Source organism: Vulpes lagopus, chromosome X (assembly GCF_018345385.1).
Source record: "Vulpes lagopus strain Blue_001 chromosome X, ASM1834538v1, whole genome shotgun sequence".
Lineage (NCBI taxonomy): Eukaryota > Metazoa > Chordata > Mammalia > Carnivora > Canidae > Vulpes > Vulpes lagopus.
This window is the reverse complement of record NC_054848.1, coordinates 34,828,712-34,848,018: the sequence shown is the minus strand read 5'-3', so window position 1 is coordinate 34,848,018 and position 19,307 is coordinate 34,828,712. Positions and strand designations below refer to the sequence as shown.

The 19,307-nt window shown below is 52.5% G+C and overlaps 1 protein-coding gene across 1 annotated transcript in view; it reads left to right on the top strand.

The window, feature by feature from the left end:
• Positions 1-1,388: 1,388 nt before the first annotated feature.
• Positions 1,389-19,307, top strand: part of BCOR (BCL6 corepressor) — an 83,440-nt gene continuing 65,521 nt past the window's right edge. Inside the window, exon 1 of the mRNA XM_041741442.1 lies at positions 1,389-1,809. The gene's annotated coding sequence lies outside the window, so the exon portion shown is untranslated. The remainder of the gene's footprint in view (positions 1,810-19,307) is intronic.

Here is a 19,307-nt window from a genome sequence, read left to right as displayed (position 1 = left end):
GCTGGTGGGCTCACTGTGCCGGCAGTGGGAAGGAGTGGCAGAGAACCTGAGCCTGGGGACCTCTTTGCCACATTGCACTGTTCCTCATGGCAGGTTTCCCACTTGTTGGGAAGTCAGGGAGTGGGCTTTGCCATAAAAGCCTTAAGATCGGGAAGCCCAAATGTTCCTTCAGTGGAGGGTGGTGGCCCTCCAGAACCGTCCAAGTCAGGCAAACAGTTGCCAGAGGTCCCTAGGGCAGAGACGCAAGTTCTCCAAGGGCCCTGAGAAAGTGTCGAACCCCTCTAACCCATACCTTTGTCTGGGGCTCAGGGACGGCAGAGACAGGACGGGTCCCTATTAGTTAAGACCACCGGAGTCGAGGAAGGCCCAGGCTGACTCGCTAAGGCGGCTCAACAGAGTGGTTCGGCAGTAGGCCCCGTCAGGAGTCCAGGTAGCTGTCCCCTGGGAGCGAACTGGGGTATGCCAGGCCCAGCCTGGCTGCGCACGCCTCCGTGTCGGGGCTCCGGCGTCTGCTGCTGCCAGTGTTTCCGGGTCTGCGGCTGAGCCTCCCCGGTTCTCTCCTCCCGCTTTGTCTGGCTGCCAGCGCTTCGCCTGCCCTCGCCAGTCTCCTGGGTCGGCCGGTCGCGCTCTGCCTCTCCGAATGCATCTTGGCATTTACGCTGCCTTGCTCTTGCAAGCACGCGTGTGGCCCCCTTCCCTAGATCCGGGCTCAGCTCGGGCCCTTCCCTCGGGCTAGTTGGCACCGCCTTAGGATCGCTGGGAGTGTCCACCCCTTGCGCCCCCTCCCTTGGCCCAGACCCACGTGTCTGGGTGTCTACGACCTTCGGAACTGAAACAGCCGGAGACTCTGGTTTAGCTCCACCAGAGCAAACTCAAGAGGGTCGGAGTATCCCTCACGGCGTTTCCTGATGCTCCCGGCCCTAGGCAGCAACTGAAGGGGGCTTTTATGAGACCTACTTTTCGGGTGAAGGGGGAACTCTTCAGTGGCCGACCTGGCACCTCTGCGCGTTCTCCAAACTCTCGAGACTGTAAGCCCTTAAGAATTTGACTACCGGGTTCTGCCTTTGACCTGAAAGTTGGCCAGAGTGTGGGTCCGGGCAGGGCTGCCCGGAGTTTGGGTACATGTGTGCAGATCGCAGGGACTCTCGGTTAACGCTACAAAGGGGGGGAGGGGGTACTGGCCTCGGCGCTTGGAGGGGGCGGGTGGGGGGGGGCAGCCAGGGGCCTGAGAACACCCTAGGCCTCGGGACAGGTGAAGACACCCTTTCGAGCCCGCCCCCTCCCCCTGGGTCCGCACTCGGCCGGCCTTTGAGGCGGAAACAGCGACCAACTCCTTGAAAGTAAACTTGCCGCGAGGGGAGCGAAGGAGGGAGGGGGCTGGCGGGGGTGTCTGCGTCGGGAAGGCTTGTGTCAAGTTTCAGCCCCTAATGACACTCGGTGGCAAGGTGCCAAGGCCCTGGGAACGGCGGCAGGGGGAAGGGCAGCCGGGGTCGGGTGAGAGTGACCGCGCCGGGTGACCGGAGCCGCGAACCCCGAGGCGCACCGCGCGCTTTCAGGCTGGAGGAGGCCGGGGGGCGGGGGCGGCGGGCGGGGAGGGGGCGCTCCGAGAGCCGCCTGAGCGGAGAGGAGCGCAGGCATCTTCCGCAATCCATTCATGCACTGAAGCGCGTGCAGAGCTGCTGATCGCTGCCATTGTTACTCGCGGGCGGTGTGGGAGCCGAGCCTCCACTCTGGCGAGAGATAAATGGCCTCTGACAGCCCCTCCTCGCCAAGAGAGCTCCTCGGATTTCACCGCGCGGCGGCTCTCAGGTCTGTGCCTCGCTCGCTTCCCGGTGAGAACCTTTAAATCAGCCTCCCGGCCCTCCCTCCGCCCCGACGCTGCCCCCCGCCTGCTCAGGCCCCAGCAGGGCCCCGGGCACGCTGCGCGCCGTCTCTGGCCTCCTCCCCATCTGGGGGGAGGACGAGATGGGGAGCTCCGGGAGGACCCGGGGGCCGCGGGGGAGGCGGCTGGCGCCCCCCGCCCTGGGTCCGCACCTCCCCCGGAGCGGAGCCCCGCGCCCCGCCTCCGCGCCCACAAGATGGATCAGGCTACCGTGCGGAGAGCGGGCTGTAAATATTTAAAAAGTCTCTCGCGCGCCGGCGGTAATGGCTTTCGCAGTCGGAATGTGTGCTAGGAGAAGAGAGGAAGGGCGATGTGTGTACAGTGTTGCGAGGTGGGGGAATCGTTCCTACGCCTTCCCCACCGGGTCCGGGGTGGGCTGCAGGTTCCGGCTGCCCGATTTCCCGCCCTCCGCCTCTCCACCGCCGCGTCCCACGGTAGCGTCGAGAACGCCAGTCGATAGGGAACTTGAGCATGGAAGGGCGACGCAGGCCCGGACGAGGTGACCTGGAGCCACTATCCCCTCCGGGGTCTCCCAAGGTCCTAGGCTGGGACTGGCCAGATTCCCCGTCCAGGTCCTCTTCTCGCTGATGCACGGGGGAGGGCAGGAAAAGCACGGGTTAGAACCCCCTGAGTTTGGGCGATCGCTGAAAGCCTGGCCGGGATTTCTGCCGCGGGGGCCTGGGGTCCCCTCCACATGCCTCTCTTAAGCCTCGATCCACTCTAAAGAAGAGCCCTTCCCTGCCCGCCCCCCCCCTTTCTGAATCTGAAAGTAGCTTTGTGGCTGCCGGGACAGAAAACCTGCGAGGAGGCGACGCGGGGAGATGGGGTGGGGGGCGGTGCCTAGCGCCCAGGCTTAGTGGAGGTCACACGTGGATGTGGAGGGGGATCATTTGGTTCTCTGGCGAGAGTGGGCCTGGGATCTTGAAGGCCGAACCCAGCCGGATGGAAGAGGTGGGGGAGGGGGCATCCCGTCTTCCCGGCTGGGAGAGGCTTAATGGGCCCACCAAGGGGTGTGTGCCGGGTGAGGCCGTCGCCTTTGCCAGCAGCCCCTCCCTGGCGGGGCGGGGGCGCCGAGTCGCCCAGGGCTAGGGCGGGCCGGGCGCCGCTGGTTCCCGGGGAAGGTTGGAGGGATGTGCGCCCAGGCTGGGGCTGCCCCCTCCCGCACTCGTCTGCTCCGCCCGCTCGGGGACCGGCCAAAGTGTGGGTGCTGGCGGCGTGTCAGGGCGCGCCGGGGCCGCTCTCCGCGTTCGATCGCGTGGAGCTCCCGACTCCTGGCAGCTCCGCGCGCACTCCGCTTCCAGGGGCTTGTGTTGTGCCCTGCTCGCTTGTTTGTCTCGTGTGAGCCTCGTAAACCGCCCTGATTTATTACCCAGACTAAATGCTTAATTTGTGAATATGAAACAGATTAAAAGGGGCGGGGGGGGGGAGGGGGCTTGAGGTCGGCATATTTTAGCAATCAGACCAAAGCAGCCAGGCAGATGTTTCAAATTTGTCGACATTTTCAGGCTCATGTGGAAAGCCAGCCAGAATGGTCAAGAGGTCTTCTCCTTCCTTCAACCTGAGAACTTGGCAGTGATCAAAAGGAGGTGATTAGTAGCTCCAGAGAAAAGACACCAGCAGGCAAGGAGTTAACAGGCTGAGCTCTTCACCTCCAGGATTGGAATTGGGGTGTGTGTGTGTGTGTGTGTGTGTGTGTGTGTGTGTCTTGGGGGCTGGGGGTCTGTGAGAACTGGTGAGAGCTGGTCACAAAGGCAAGAGAAGTCCTGGCTACAAAAGCTCCCAGAAGCTAACTTTGAAGAACAAAGTAGAGGATCCATTTAAAAGTTAATTCAGTAAATAAACTTCATTGGTGATAAAACAAACAAGAAAGATGGCAACGGAAAATGGCCAAAAGACAGTACAAATAGTTGGACGTGGCCTAAACATGTGCTTCTGCCTTTCACCAGGCAGGTCCCTGCAGCCAGCCACCTCACACAGGCCTCCCTGGAGCACCCTCTCCCTTTGAAAAGCCTTCATGTGAATAGGCGATATTTTTTGGCATTTGTCATTTTTAGGCAACTTCACACATCAAAGGCAAACACAGTGTTCTTTGCGGCTCCCTGGTTGTAGCCGCCCAGTGAAGCAGATACAATTTCTATAAATTGGCCTTCTCCTCTGGGTTTTGATTGATCATCACCATATGAGATTATTGAAAGTCTAATGTCTTATTTCACTTTCTCCAAGGGGTGAGGAGGGGAACAGTTTATTGGAAGTCAGGCCACGTGAAGACTCTGGTGTTTGTGCAATAGTAATTTCCATTAGCCTGGGTAGATCAGCCTCCAGAAACTCCCATGCATCTCCTGCCAGTTCCTCAGAACCACCCCCCTCCCACGCCTCTGCCCCCCACTCCAGCGCCTCTGCCTCCCACTCCAGCATCCTTCAGTGGCTAACAGGTACAGTACAAACTAGAGCCTCTGGAGCCTTTGTCACTGTAAGGAGAACATGGCTGTTGGCTAAAATAAGGCACCACAAGATTCATTTTTTTTAAGATTCATTTTTTAAAGCATATTTATTCTAACTCAAGAATTCCCTCTTGAGAATCCTTTCCCACTCCAAACTTTTTTGTTCCCCTCTTGCCTTGATTCCATCTTTCATTTTATTAAAGTTGATTACGGTTCCTCTGCCTTGTCCTCAGCCAGACAAAGGCTTAGGGAAAGTCAGAGAACGTGTTAATTATATGTTTCTTGTAAACCGACTTTTCATTTCCCCCTAACACATTTAGTTGGCTTGGTGTTTAGTTTAACACTCAATTGCTGCAAATATGCTGCTTAAAAATGCTGTCTTTATTAAAACAAATAAATGAATGCAAAGACCTTTCTAATTTCAACTCGCGTGGGCTAGAAACAGAAGAGAAGACCGAAATGGAGAGCAAGAAGGAAGGAAAGGCAGTGCGGAAAGGAAAGAAAAGAGACCAGGAAACACACACACACACACACACACACACACACACACACATTCCTTCTGCCATCCCTCCCCCAGCAGAGTTAAACTGGTCCATACAATTGTCCCTCACTGCACCCTGCAGCTCGCCAGCCCGCCTGGATTTTCCATCACTTGGCGCCTAAGGCGATCATTAGCTGAGAATGGACAACCTCTACCTGCTGGCAGCCCATCACTTACCAGTGGGGGGAGGCTGGCTGCAGGCTCCTGTGCCGGGGCTGGGCCCCATTTGCTCAACCCGAGAGGGGTCCTTGGTTCTTGCCCCTGGGTGCATTGGTGCCTAATTAAACTCTATCCAGGGCAACGTGTGCTAAATATATGGAGGCTGAGAGGAAGCTGGGAGGAAGAGGGGGTCATTACCTGGGCAGAGAAAGTGAATCTTCTGAGAGACAGGAGGACTGGGATCCCTCTGATCACACTTTCTGTTTACCCTCAGCAGAGCCACTGAGTGCACATTAACTATCTTGCTGAAATCAAGGAGAAATGGAAATTAGGGAGAAAAAAATCCAGAGCCCACAGATAACGAAACCGGGCCTGTGTCACCACCAGGCAGGAGGGAGGTCTACCGTAGCTCCAAACAGACAATGCTGGCTGCAGAAAAATGACTCAGGTGCCCTTGTGGCATTGGAGTTATTGCTCATGTGCCATGGCCCCGTCGTACGCGGGAGCTGCAGCTGTATATATAAATGGCTGTGAGGACAGAAAGGAACGGATATGTCAGGAGCCCAAGGACCAGGTGTGTGTTGTGAAGCTAAACAGACCGTGGAAAAGCAGGAGGAGAATCCTCAGCAGAAGGCCAGGGACCCTACTGAAGATCCCGGCCCAGGCATGATCAAAGTGGCCCGACCTGGGTCATTGTCAATTTACTCTGACCGCAGGGTAAAAGTGACAGCCAGCAAATAGAAGTGGATGCATACCTTCTAGAACAGCCAAGCTACCAGGGCTTTAACTGAGCCCCCATTGAACCCAGCTGAAGAAACAGGTTCAGAGGGTGAAAAGAACACTCGCTCAAGGTGACCCATTACTGGCAAGAGTGAGACCAGAACCCAGAGCTCCCTGCTTTGGGAAACGCATAGGAGGAGGAGGGTGACCCATGGTTAGAGGGAGATCCAGGGTGCTCTTGGCCACTGCAGAGGCCCAGTATTTTAACATTTAGTAGGTACTTGCTGTGTACAAAGCACTACTCTGGGCATATGAGGCCCAGTGCTGTGAGACCTCCAAGGAATGTGCAGGGGAGCCACGGTCCTTTTTCTGTGCCTGGTAACAAAGGCTCTTAAAGGACCAGGTTGAGGGGGGCTGGAGAAGGAAAGAGAGAAGCCGACCACTCGCAGGGGTCCGCTTTCATACGCAGCTCACAATGAGGTTTTCCAGCAGGGCAGCCTGGATGGTGAGACTCTTCTCCCCAGGCAGGAGGTGTGGGAGAGGACATCTGGATCAGGCCCTCCACCTCACTTGCCTTGCAATGCCTACCGGGGAGGCAACTTGCCCCACTCCAGGCGCTCTCTGTTGCCCTGGACAAACAGAGGAGGGTAGCTTATCCCCAAAAGCTCCTGGACAAATGTAGGCTCTCCAGGGGAGCTGGTAAGGGAATACTGCCTCCCTTAACAAAACAAACCCGAGACTCTCCAAGGTTTAGCACTGGAAACAGAATATCCCAGCAGAGAAGGGGAGCTGGTTTCAGCGTGTCCCCCCCACTCGGTACCCCCCAGATTCCACCTGCCCCTTGGGGCGCTCACAGTGTGATCACAGGTGCCCTCCCTGCAGCCATCTGGCCTCGGCCCAGCCTCTGCTCTCGGTTTCCCTAAGCAGAGGCGAAACATGCTGGAACCTTCAAAGCACATTCCTAAACACTAAGGGAGATCTGCAGGGAAGTGAAAACAAAGAGGCCAAGGAGCGCTGGAGCAGTTCAGCTTACAGAGTCTGTGGGCCAACAGGGCTGGCCCAAGTTCAGTCAGACTTCCTGGCCGTGGGCCAGCCAGAGCTGGCAGCGTGCCCTTGCCAGCCCACCACTCAGGCCCGCGTTGGCCCCCAGACCTGGGCACACCCTCGCGCCCAGCCCTGGCATCCCCCCACCCACCTGAGCCCAGCCAACCCCTGGCGGCCCCCTCTCGGCCCGCCCTTTCACCACTCAGGTGGCCAGTTCCAGTGCCAGTCGGCAGCCCCTGCAGGCCCCCAAGCCCACAACTTCCCAGGAGCGAGGGGCTGGCCCTCAGGGTGTCCCGGTGGCTCTGGCGTTGGCCTAGGCCCCTAACGGGTGGCTTCAGGCCTTGAGCAGCCATCTTGGATGGTGGCTAACACTTGGTCACTTGTTGGCCCTGGTGCACTGGAAGAAGAGCACACCTTCCGGCTGAGTGGTGACAGACGTGACATCCGGGCTCCAAGAGGTACCTGAACACATAACAGGGAGAGGGTCAGGCCCTCCACACCTAGCCCCTCTTGTGTGTTGGGCATCACCTTTATGGCCATTGGGGAGTGGCTGGGGGATACCCCAGGGCCTGAGCGCCTCCTCAGAGAACTTAAAATGTCCCCAAAGAGAAATAAGCCCCACTTGGCTAAAAACCTCACTGTGCTCACCCTCACTGAAACCTAGAGAGAGAGCAGCCCTGGCTTTTCCTCCTCGGGCTTATATTTTTCAAGCCAAAGAGTGGATGGTGTGCTTTTGCCCACTTTCCACTTATGGCTGGATGAGCAGATTTCCTGCCAACTCTGAGCTGCAGACCTGCTGAACAGGGGCGGGGGGCAACGACTTGGGAACTGGGAATCCTGTGTTCTTTTCTGAGGCTCCACCCAGACAATGTCACGGTGGTGGTGGCAGACACTAAGGGGAATACCTGCATGTGCCATTAAACTCTGAAGATTGATATCAAGAGTGTGCAGGGGGAAAGTCATCTGGTTCGTCTCTCTGTAGGGAGTCACTGCTCCTGAAATCTTGTTCACCCACCCCGAGATTGAGATCATCTATTAAGGCTAATTCTTTTTTAAAAAAATTATTTTATTTTATTTAAAAAAATCCCAATCCCACAGAAAAATCGAAGGAACAGTACAATGAACACCCATATACGAAGGCAGATTTTCAAAAGCGCTATATTTATTCAACACGCCTACCCTTGGAAAGAATTCAAAACCCCTTCAAAGACCTGAATTAATTTAACTTTATCTTCAAATGTTAGTTAGGAATACTTTGCCCTCGCAGATAGGCCGCTCGTCCATCCTTCCTCCCCGGCCCCTCCAGCCCTAAGCACCTTATCAGTGTGCCCTGGTCAGAGTTGACCTTGAATAAATCTTGTGGGGTTCAAATAGCTAAGACCATGCAGTGGTTGGCAGGGTGGAGCCAAGGCTGATGGCCTGGCCTGGAAACCTGGCTCTGCCACCTGACTCACTGCATGGCTTTAGGCAGTTACTATTGGGGGCCTCACTTTGCCCTTCTATAAAATGGAGGGTAATAATATGGCAATTCAATTGGTAGATGGACAGAAAACACTTAAAATAGTGCCTGGCATATTTATACACACACACACACATACACATATAGAAGATGCTTAATAGGTATGGGGGTAGGGTGGAGGCTGGACACTTAAACACATTAGGTATCAACTTTGCTTTGGTGATTGCATGTTGCATGTGAGTCCTTTGGCTCTGAGTTCATTGGTTAGGGCAGGGGAGGCCCCAGGAGACCCAGGATGCAGCTGCATAATCCTCCCCCTGAGAGAATTGCCCCAGCTCAGCTCTGCTCTGAGCTGAGGCAGAGTGGCGTATAAGTGGCACGGGTCTCCCATGGACAGTTTCCACACTCATGGAGAGTTTCTAGCCATGCTTATTAAAAAGGCATTTGGAGGGAAACTCTCCCTCACCCACCTCCCACTCCATTTTCTGGTCTAGCTAGTTGCTGCCCTGCTGATAGAACCATCTTCCGAGATAGAACTAGCATTTATTTTTTAAAAAAGATTATTTATTTATTTATTTATTTATTTATTTATTTATTTATTCATGAGAGACACACACACACACACAGAGAGAGAGAGGCAGAGACACAGGCAGAAGGAGAAGCAGGCTCCATGCAGGGAGCCTGATGTGGGACTCGATCCTGGGACTCCATGATCACGCCCTGGGCCAGAGACAGGCGCTAAACCGCTGAGCCACCCAGGGATCCCCGAACTAGCATTTATTTAGGGACAGAGCCAGGAAGAGCATCTCTCTCTCTCTCTCTCTCTCTCTCTCTCTCTCTCTCTCTCTCTCGGAGTTTCAGGCTCATAGAAGGCCCACTTTGGGCCCGAGGTCAGAGTCGGACAGCAGATAAGTGGGTCTCAGGTGTCCCCCTGGTCTGATAAGCCAGAGAGGGTCCCTCAGACAAACTTGTCCTGGATGCTCTTCACATAGGACTGGTTGAGTGGTGGATGTCTTAACAGCCAGAGGCAAGAGAGGATGCAGGAAAGATAAAGAAATTTGTTTAAAGGTATACTTTGGTCTGTGCTATAAAATATTGTGCCTAATGTTAGGCTTTGATGGCTGTAATATCTGACCTTGACATTGTAGTGTTTCTGCCATATAATTCAATTAACGTGTGATGCTGGCGCGATGCCAGAGAGTCAAACGTTCTGACAGCTCTCGGAAGCCACGTAAGTCCCTTTGAAGTTCCCCCCAGTGAACTAGCACATGGAGACATCTCCTAAGGTGGAGGACAGCCCTTGATACGGGGCACAGAAGTTCAGCTGGGTTGCGGTGACATTGGATGGCACTGGCCAAGCCACCTGCTGACTGGTCACGGTCCTAGAGGCCTGCTGTGGTTTCCAAGGGCCACAACCACTGTGAGTGGCTCCTCGAGGAAGAATAACTCATCCTTCATTGGGGAAAACATGAGGAGGTCTCCTGTGTGCAGATTTTTCTCCACAAAATGTTTTCTTCTCTGTCCACTTTGCCTATCACCAAATCACCGAGCTTCATGCAAGAACATAAATTAGATAAGGGGCATATTACCTAAGGACAGAGAGGACTATATGCATCCACTCTGCACATAATTGACACTCACTGTGCACCTACCAAGGCTTTGGGCATTTATAGCAGGGAACAAACTGGTGTCTTGGCCATTCATAAAACTTCATTTCACCAGAGAGAGAGAATAAAGGAGAAAAAATATGTATGTAATATTTTAGGTTGTGGTAAGTATTATGAAGAATTAAGGAGGGTCAGGGTGCCTGGGTGGCTCAGTAGGTCAGGTGTCTGACTCTTGATTTCTTCTCAGGTCATGATCTTGGGGTCATGAGGTTGAGTCCCATGCTGGGCTCTGCACTCAGCATGGAGTCTGCTTGACCATCTCCCTCTTTTTTGTTTTTAAGATTTTATTTATTCTTTTTTTTTAAAGATTGTATTTATTTATTCATGAGAGAGAGAGAGAGAGAGAGAGAGAGAGAGAGAGAGGCAGAGACACAGGCAGAGGGAGGAGCAGGCTCCATGCAGGGAGCCTGACGTGGGACTTGATCCCAGGCCTTCAGGATCACACCCTGGACTGAAGGCGGCGCTAAACCGCTGAGCCACTGGGGCTGCCTAAGATTTTATTTATTCTAATGAGAGACGCAAAGAGGCAGAGACTTAGGCAGAGAGAGAAACAGACTCCTTGTGGGGAGCCTGATGCAGGACTCCATCCCAGGAGCCCAGGATCATGACATGAGCTGAAGACAGGTGCTCAACCACTGAGCCACCCAGGTGCCCCTGTCCCTCTCCCTTCTGCTCCTCCCCCTGCTCCCTCACTTTCTCTCTCTCTGTCAAATAAATAAATAAATAAATAAATAAATAAATAAATAAAATCTTTTAAAAAAAGAATTAAGAAGGGTAAGGGAATAGAGAAAGGTGGGATGTTCTTTTAGCTGGTAGATTGTGCATTAGGAGTCTGGGCTTGACAGAGTCACATGCTTAAGTGATGTATCAGTCAGTGCTTGCCACCATAATGCCGTATAACAAACCACCTCAGAACTCAGTAGTTTACATCAATAAGTATTTTTTCCTCACATATATGTCTGTGAGTCACCTGTAATTAGCTCTTCTAGGGTGTGCTCAACTGGGCTTGACTCTGGATTGTGGGTTGGGTCCAGTCTGCTATATGTGTCTCTTATCCTCCATGAACAAGTGGACAACCTAGAAGATGTTCTTCTTGGGGCAGTGGCAAAAGTGCGAGAGGGGAGAGTGGAGAGGCCGTGCCTGGTTAAGTCCTAGTCTCAGAACTTGCACACTGTTCTGCTTACATTCCATTGGCCAAAAGATGTTCTGCAATCTGAATGTCGATGGGATGGGAGGCACACTCCACCTCTAGCTGGATGAGTTGCGAAGTCACATGACAAAAGGGTGTGGCTACAGGGCAGGGTGAAGAATTGGGAACAGTAATGCAATCTGAAACAGATGGTTCAAACCCAAACTATGTATCTCTAGCTATGGCATTTTTATATACAAATACATACTATCAAATGATATAACCACCTTTGCTGGAATCTTCTGTTTTGGATTAAATTTAAATAAATCCATGCAATAATTACACATTAGCATTCCTAAGGTGGTTTGTTATGGGACCAGAGGCTTCTGGGTCATGGCCACAAACCTCAGGAAACCTGGGAAGATGGACCACAGATCATCCCAGTACTCAGAGAGAAGCATTGAGAACTGATTGAGAACTTTCTTCCTGCTTGGGCCTCCCTTGCAGGACTGCTGCAGGTGGGAAAAACCAGAGGAGACCCCCAGACCCAGTAAGTGTCCTTCTGGCCTCTGAGCATGTACTAGAGTGACACAGATCTGGAGTAGACCCCAGGAGGTGTCACACGGGGCCTCACTGTACTACCAACTAGATGTGTAGCTAGCCTCCTTGGCAGTCTAGGACAGATAGTCATGTGTTCGTTGTATAAGGGCATCCAGAACTTTCTTGCAGCTCCTTTCCTCTTTATGCAGCCTTCCCTTTCTCATGCTCTCCTTAAATAATGTTAGAGGGATCCCAATGTGTCTCTTCAGAAAGTGATGATGTTTAAAATCGGGCCTCTCTTCAATGAATTCCTCCAGAGCCCTGCAGTCAGCCAAGTACTGGAACCTGGCCTCTTCCTTTAGGAAGGAAAGCTTGCTGTTCAATTGATTCTGATGGCTAATGGAATCTAATCGCCTTTGGCCAAAGTGATTCCAATCAAAGGAATCCACTGTCTAAAAATTCAAGGTGGCAGCCTCAAGATTTACATCTGGTAAGCAAAGATGATGGAGGCCAGGGGCAGATGTTTAATGGTGGGGCCCCATGAGGATTCAGAATTCAGACCATCTCTTATTTGGGAGAATTCTGGCTCCTGTCTCCAAAGGTGTGTGAGGTGATCCATCTTCTGTAACTAATCTTACCCTAGAACTGGGAGGGGGACCAGGTGGATGTAACCACCTTACAGACATGCTACCATTGTGGAGCGTGTTGGCCATTCCTGACTCTGCAACTGGGTCTCTGATTCCACTGATGACTGCCTGATTTAACTGGGTCTATCTTGAACTGATCCATGTCAGAACCTCCCTTGGCTTTGTTTCTTTGTCACTCTCTGTCTGCAACTCTATCCCAGAGGCCCTTCTGTGCTTTCAGCCTTCATTCCCCGTTAGATGATGATAATGACGATGGTGATGATTCACTTTTTGTTCAAGCCAGCTAGCTACATGGAAAAGCACACATGCCATTCGTGTGCAGCTTGATGACCACACCCATTTAGCGAGTACCCAGATCAGGAAACTGAACACCACCAGCACCCCAGAAATCAATTTGTGCCCTCTTCCAGGTACTGTGGCCCCAAAGATAACTGTTGTCCTAACTTTTTTTTTTTTAACATTTTTTATTCTACTTTTTAAAGTAATCTCTACACCCAATGTGGGGCTCAAACTCACAGCCTGAGATCAAGGGTCACACACTCCTCCAACTGAGCACCCTAGGCACCCCTGTTCTCCTAACTCCTAATAGCATTGATTAGCATTGTCTGATTTAGGACTTAATACAAACAGAATCTACAGTGTGACATTTTGGTGTCTAGCTTCTTTTGTCCCACATTACACTTATAAGTTGCATCCACAGTGTATATAGTGTGGTTCATTCTCTTTGCTATGTAGTATCCCACTGTGTGAAAACACCTTTATTTATTTGTCTACTGTTCTATTGTGTTTTTTTTTTAAAGATTTTATATATTTATTTATGAGAGACAGAGAGAGGCAGAGACATAGGCAGAGGGAGAAGCAGGCTTCCTGCGGGGAGCTCGATGTGGGACTTGATCTCAGGACCCCAGGATCATGACCTAAGTCAAAGGCAGACGGCTCAACCACTGAGCCACCCAGGCATCCCTACTGTTCTATTGTTGATGGGCATGTGGGCAGCTTTGCTTTGGAGCTATTGCTGATAGTACCACTATGAACACTCGAGCACATGCCTTCTGGTGAATAGATGGACACATTGCTGCTGTATGTGTACCTACAAGTTGTATTGCCAGGTTATAACTCAGGCCTCTGTTCAGCTTTGACAGGGCCAACGTTTTCTAAGGCAGTCATGCCCATGTATATTCCCACAAGCAAGTATGAGAGCTCTCCTTGCCAGAACTTGGGATTTTTGCTTTTTCCTTTTAGGCATTCCCGTGGACCCTGTTAGATTTCAAAGTAATTTCCTCCCTTGAAAATTCTCCCAAGTGTCTCTCGTAAAGCCATCATGGGGAAAATGTTAGCTGATGCCCTGGGACGTAAGAGCCTGTGGTTTTCTTGTACTTTTCAGGAAAATCTGAGATTTGGTCCTTGATCTTTAAAGACAGTAGCTTTTGGAAATTGGGAAAACAAACTGGATCAGAGTCCAAGCCCCCCACTCCCCTTCCCTGGGCCTGATCCCCCCTCTACGCTAGTTTCCACAAGCCTCAGGGACATCTACCAGGCAGCCTCAGTTCCTGGGCCCCCTGCCCGCCAATGGTCTTCCTCTCCCTGACAGCCGGCTCCAGGTGGACCTCCTCCAGAGAGCCACTTGCAAACTCCTGGTGTAAGTTTAATTGTCCCAGATGTCCTTTGTGTTCAAAGCAGTCATGAACCCAACTGAGATTTGTAGGAGTGGGGGCATCGACTCGTGGTGGAAAGAGTGTCAATAACTTGCAGCCGTGTATCTCGTGGGGTGGTTTTCTTTTTTTTTCCCAACGATTTTATTTATTTATTCACGAGAGACACAGAGAGAGGCAGAGACATAGATGGAGGGAGAAGCAGGCTCCTCGAGGGGAGCCCAATGCAGGACTCGATCCTGGGACCATGGGATCATGCCCTGAGCCAAAGGCAGGTGCTCAACCACTGAGCCACCCAGGCATCCCTCATGGGGTGGTTTTCAAGATGAAATGAGTTGATCTCTTTGAAGTGCTGGGCCAATGTGGATTCTCCTTCTAGTCTGAGGCCTGGGAGCTAATGGGGCAAAGTCAGTGCTGGCTGCCGGGTTCTCAGTTGGAGTTGTCCATATCTACTAGGCTGTAGGGATGGGGTAAAGGGACAATCATTCTTGGTTTCTAGTCATTTCTAGTCCCTTTGCATAGTTGGTACAGGGCAGCAGAGGGGCACCTTCTGATTCCCTGATGGGGGTTACTGGCTCCACGAGGTGTCCCATGGTTTCCCTGTGATCCCGTATCAGCCCTGCCCATGGGCCTGGTCTCAACTAGAAGCTTCTTGAGCTCCAAATGAGAACACTGGCTGAGGACACAATGTCTTCAGGTCAGACATCTTGGTGTGGGGCCCTCGGGAGGTCTACCTGTGTTGGGATGGAGAGAGTCGGGAGCTGAAGAAGTCAACGGTAGACCATTTAGGCCACCTCGCTGGCTTCCAGAGGGAGGTGGGGGATTACCCTCCAGAGCTGCCTTCCAGAGTAACTCAGGATGAGGCAGCATTAAAAGGGAGCCTGGGAAGGCAGAACAGAGGAGGGAGAGCCATCATATGTGTCCTACAATCTGCTGTCATTTGAGAAAGGAGTGGTTGAGAGCTGTCACTGAGGAAGGGTCCCATTTACCCCTCTGGCTCAAGCTCTTATTCTGGAAAAAGGCAATGGAGCTTGTGCTTGGCAGTGTGAGGAAGCTGCTCTGTCTGATCCTCCTGCTTCTCTTTCTGGGGCTCCTTCACCTCCCCCATCACCACCACTAGCCTCACGTTGGCTGACTGGAGTTCAGAGCAGAGGGTGTGTGAGGCGTGGAGCTGCGCATCTATGCAACAGTTTGACCACTGGAGCTCCCATTATTGGGCCCCTTCCACACACCAGACACTGAACTGAGGGCGGGAAATGGTCCCCAGGCCTCCATGATGCTGGCCAGGGAGCACAGGTTGATGGGTACACACCACTTGCCCGAGTGAGTGACACACACATGAGCACCTTGGGACTCTATGGCAGAGAAGGTCTCTGAGGACCCAGGAGGCCAGGAAGGGATCCCCACACAGAGTAACTAGGCTAGGCCGTACTGTAGGCTTCCCATCCACTCATAGCTTCGTGTCGCAGGTGCCCCATCTGTACAATGGGGGTGACGAGGTGCCTACCTCAGGTGTCATGAGGATGAAATGTGGGGGTGCAGATAAGCACAAGCTAGGCACAGTCAGTCCTTAATCAGGTGGGGCTTCAGGTAGGGATTTGCATCAGCAGGAGCCAGGGAAGAAAGGTGGGGTGACCGAGATGGAGAAGCCAGCAGGAGGCCAGACAGTGATGGAGGGGCAGTCTGCTCCAGGGATGGGCTCAGAGACGGGGGTGGGGGTGGTTGGGGGCGGTGTGTGCTGTTCATTGTTCCTGCCCCCCAGGTAAGGACAGTAGAGGAGCTTCCACCCCACCCCCATCTCTACCTCCCCAAGACCTCCCAGCTCCTCCTTCCCTCCCTCCAGACTGGTTCACCTTCTCCCCGAGGCATTTCCTGGTGGCTCCACCCCTCGCTCTACCTCCTCTTACATACTTGGCCTGGCCCCAGCCCTACCACTGAGGCCTGCCCCTCGAGGACCAGCTCCTCCTATTTCTACTCACCAGGACAAAAGTCCCCATTCTCCTTAAGTGTCAGACCTTGGAGGAGAGGAAAAACCATCAGTTTGGGAGTGTGGGCTCAGCAGCTTTGTGACCTCAGGAAAACTACTTAACCTCTCTGGGTCGGTATCCTCGTCTACTAAAAAGGATAATAATCATGACTAATGACTTGTTTTGACTGTACTCCCACAAGGATTAAATAGGGGAATGCATTAAATATGCACCTGGTACTTAGTAGATGCTTAATAAAAGGTGGCTATTTTCATAATGGTGCTGTGGCTGTGTATCCCGTAGGTATTAGGTATTTGATTCATCAATGTTCAGGGATTTGACTGGCAGAGGGGGCCGCTTATTGTTAGAGGCTGAATAATAAAAAATTAAAAAAAAAGGAGGTCCTTCTCCCTTGATGACTCAGGGAGAGCACACCCTTCCTCCTTTACCTCCTGAGAGGTACCCTGTTTTATGCCCCAGAATTGGAAACAGCAGATACAGACACAGTGGAGCAGGGTGGGGGAGTGGGGCAACCCAGAGGAAGCTGGGAACCCCCAAGCAAAGAAACAGTTCTGGATAAAGGATTTTCCCATTTCCTTGAGGGAAATGCAGGGGCATTTCCTTGAGGGCTCCGCCGCAATATACATGAAAAGACACCTTCTTACAAAATTTTTGGAAGGAAACCTTTCTACAGTATGTTTCAAGGAGATGTATCAGTTAGTTACTACTGTGTAACAAAGTACACAGTGTACACTGTGTACAATGTAGTGGCTTAAAACATCCGTGTATTCTCCCTCACTGTTTGGCAGTTCCCGCACACAGCTGGTGGCTCGCACAGCACAGGTGCAGTCAGCTGGAGGACTCCTAGGGAAGGCACACTGGGGCATAGTGCACAGTCTGGCAGTTGGCACCAGCTCCCAGTTGGGGTGAAAAGTGGCTCCCCCCCCCGTCACCTCACATCCTTTAGTACCTGAGACTCGGGATCCCTGGGTGGCGCAGCAGTTTAGCGCCTGCCTTTGGCCCAGGGAGTGATCCCAGAGACTCGGGATCGAATCCCACATCGGGCTCCAGGTGCATGGAGCCTGCTTCTCCCTCTGCCTATGTCTCTGCCTCTCTCTCTCTCTCTCTGTGTGACTATCATAAATAAATAAAAATTAAAAAAAAAAAGTACCTGAGACTCGCTTCTTTCTGGGGCTGTTTTCAGAACTGCCTGAAAGAGTGAAGCAGATGGCTGCACGGTCTCTCAGGACCTTGCTTCTGAAGTCAGACAGCATCACTTCTCCTGGGCCTTGTGTGGCCAACGCAGGTCCCTGGGCCAGCCCAGATTCTAGGGGAGGGGATGTAGATTCCATAGTGTCTTAGTTTGCCTTGGCCGCCATAACAAAGTACCACATGCTGGGGGGGTTGGAGGGGCTTCAATGACAGAAATATACTGCCTCACATTCTGGAAGCTACAAGTCCGAGATCAAAGTGTCAGTGGGGTTGGCTTCTGAGGCCTCTCTCCTGGGCTTGTAGACAGCCACCTTCTCACTGTGACCTCACATGGTCTTCCCTCTGGGTGTGTCTGTGTCCCTATTTCTTCTTTTTATCAGGACACCAGACAGATTGGATTAGGGCCCACCCTCATGACCACATTTTAATTTAATTTCCTCTTTAAAAACCCTAATTCCAAACACTGTCATATTCTGAGGTACCAGGGATTAGGACTTCAGTATGTGGATTTAAGGGGACACAATTCAGCCCATAACACAACCCCCTTGGTTGGAGGAGCTATAGAGAAGTAGTGGCTATGTTTAAACTACTACAGGGGATTATATAGTACACAACCATAGCAAATGCTCACGCATGCCAGCTGCTAGAATTACTATTTTATTACCTTCACATTGTGAGGTTAGTGACGAAACACTTCCACTAGAGGCCTTAACCCCCACAACTCACCCTCTCCAGCAATCACGCACCTTCCCCAGGGTGGCTGCCTCTAACACCTGACAGCAGACTGCAGAGACCTCACCCGTCTTGCCCACCAATCTTCCCACTGGCTCAGCTGGCCTTAAGTGGACTGTGTGAGCAGCCTCCCAGAACTCGACAAGCCAGGCTGGCCTCAACAGCTTTTATCACCCCCACGTGCCCAACCACAACATACCCCTCCACCCTGTGCCTGACCGGTAGCCTCCCCAGGGTGCCTGGAGCGTCTTTTCCAGGGCATTCTCCCTTGAGAGCACATAGACTCATTCCCATAGCACCTGACTTATACATAGGGTGTGTTTCATAAGCATTTGTATAATTTCAGAATCTTCACGGTCCCCTGAAGGCCCTAGCTCAAATCTCAAAGTCGCAAAGAGCCCAGTGGGACTTTGGAAGGTTTCTTCCATCACAGCTTCTCTGATGCTCATTCCTCCCCTCCTGCCCCTTACCTGAACCTGCTCCACAGCTGCCCTTCCTCACCAGCTAGCACCTTCCAAGGATGCGGGGTTTTGACATTGAACCTGACTTATACCTGCTGTGGATTGTTGGGACAGTGGTACAGGGAGAGAGGAAGCATTTCTGCTCCTCCTGAACCTTACATTCATGTGCGCACACACACAAACACACACACACACATACATACTGGGGACCCATTCTGCGCCCCAGCCAGTATCTCCTCCCAGGCTGTGCCCCTGCATTTCCAAAGCAAGATAAATGAAGCCAAGTCAGACACAGCTACAGGTGCAGCCACACCAAGAGAAATGAGAACATGGAGAAGGAAACCAGGAGAAGAAAAGGCAGGGCAGTTGGGGGAGGTCAAGTGCCATATTCCTTGCAGCACTGAGGAGTGCACAGTGCAGCTTAGAGACGCAGGGATGATGGCACCCAGCAGAGAAGGCCCACAAAGCTCACAGCAGTTGCCAGAGCCTCAGCTCTGTAGGGCAGAGGATTTTATTCTATTCGTGAACAGCGTCGTGAGCTGATAGTGAATACACGGAAGACTTCACCACGAAATGTGTGTAAGCCACCACAGCATCCCTACTGATCCTATATGGCCCTCCCTGCCCACAGTGCTCTGGTGGAGGGCCCCTAGGATCCTTGTGCCACCCCCATCCCCACCACCACAGTTGCACACACAGCTTGGTGGCAGGCCAGATGTGACATCCCCTTGAAAGTGGGAGAGGCATGTTCATCCAGAAGAGGAATTCACCCAGGGATTTCAGGAAAGGGACAGAATGGGGATTTCTGATCCCTGTGACCCATTTTGCAAAAGTCGCGGTTTCTTCCCCAGTGGATGTCTCGAAACCTCTAAAAGGAAGGTCAGCAAGTGTCTGAGACTCCCAGGCCTCGGAGTTGCCCTGGGGCCCAGGAACGAGGTCAGACGTGCTAACCGCCGTGCTGTGGCCAAAAGCTCCTGGCATGCCAAGCAGTTCTGCTAAGGCAGAATGTGTTCTCCAAACAGTCTGGCTGGTCTGTCAGGCTTGGGGCAGCAGT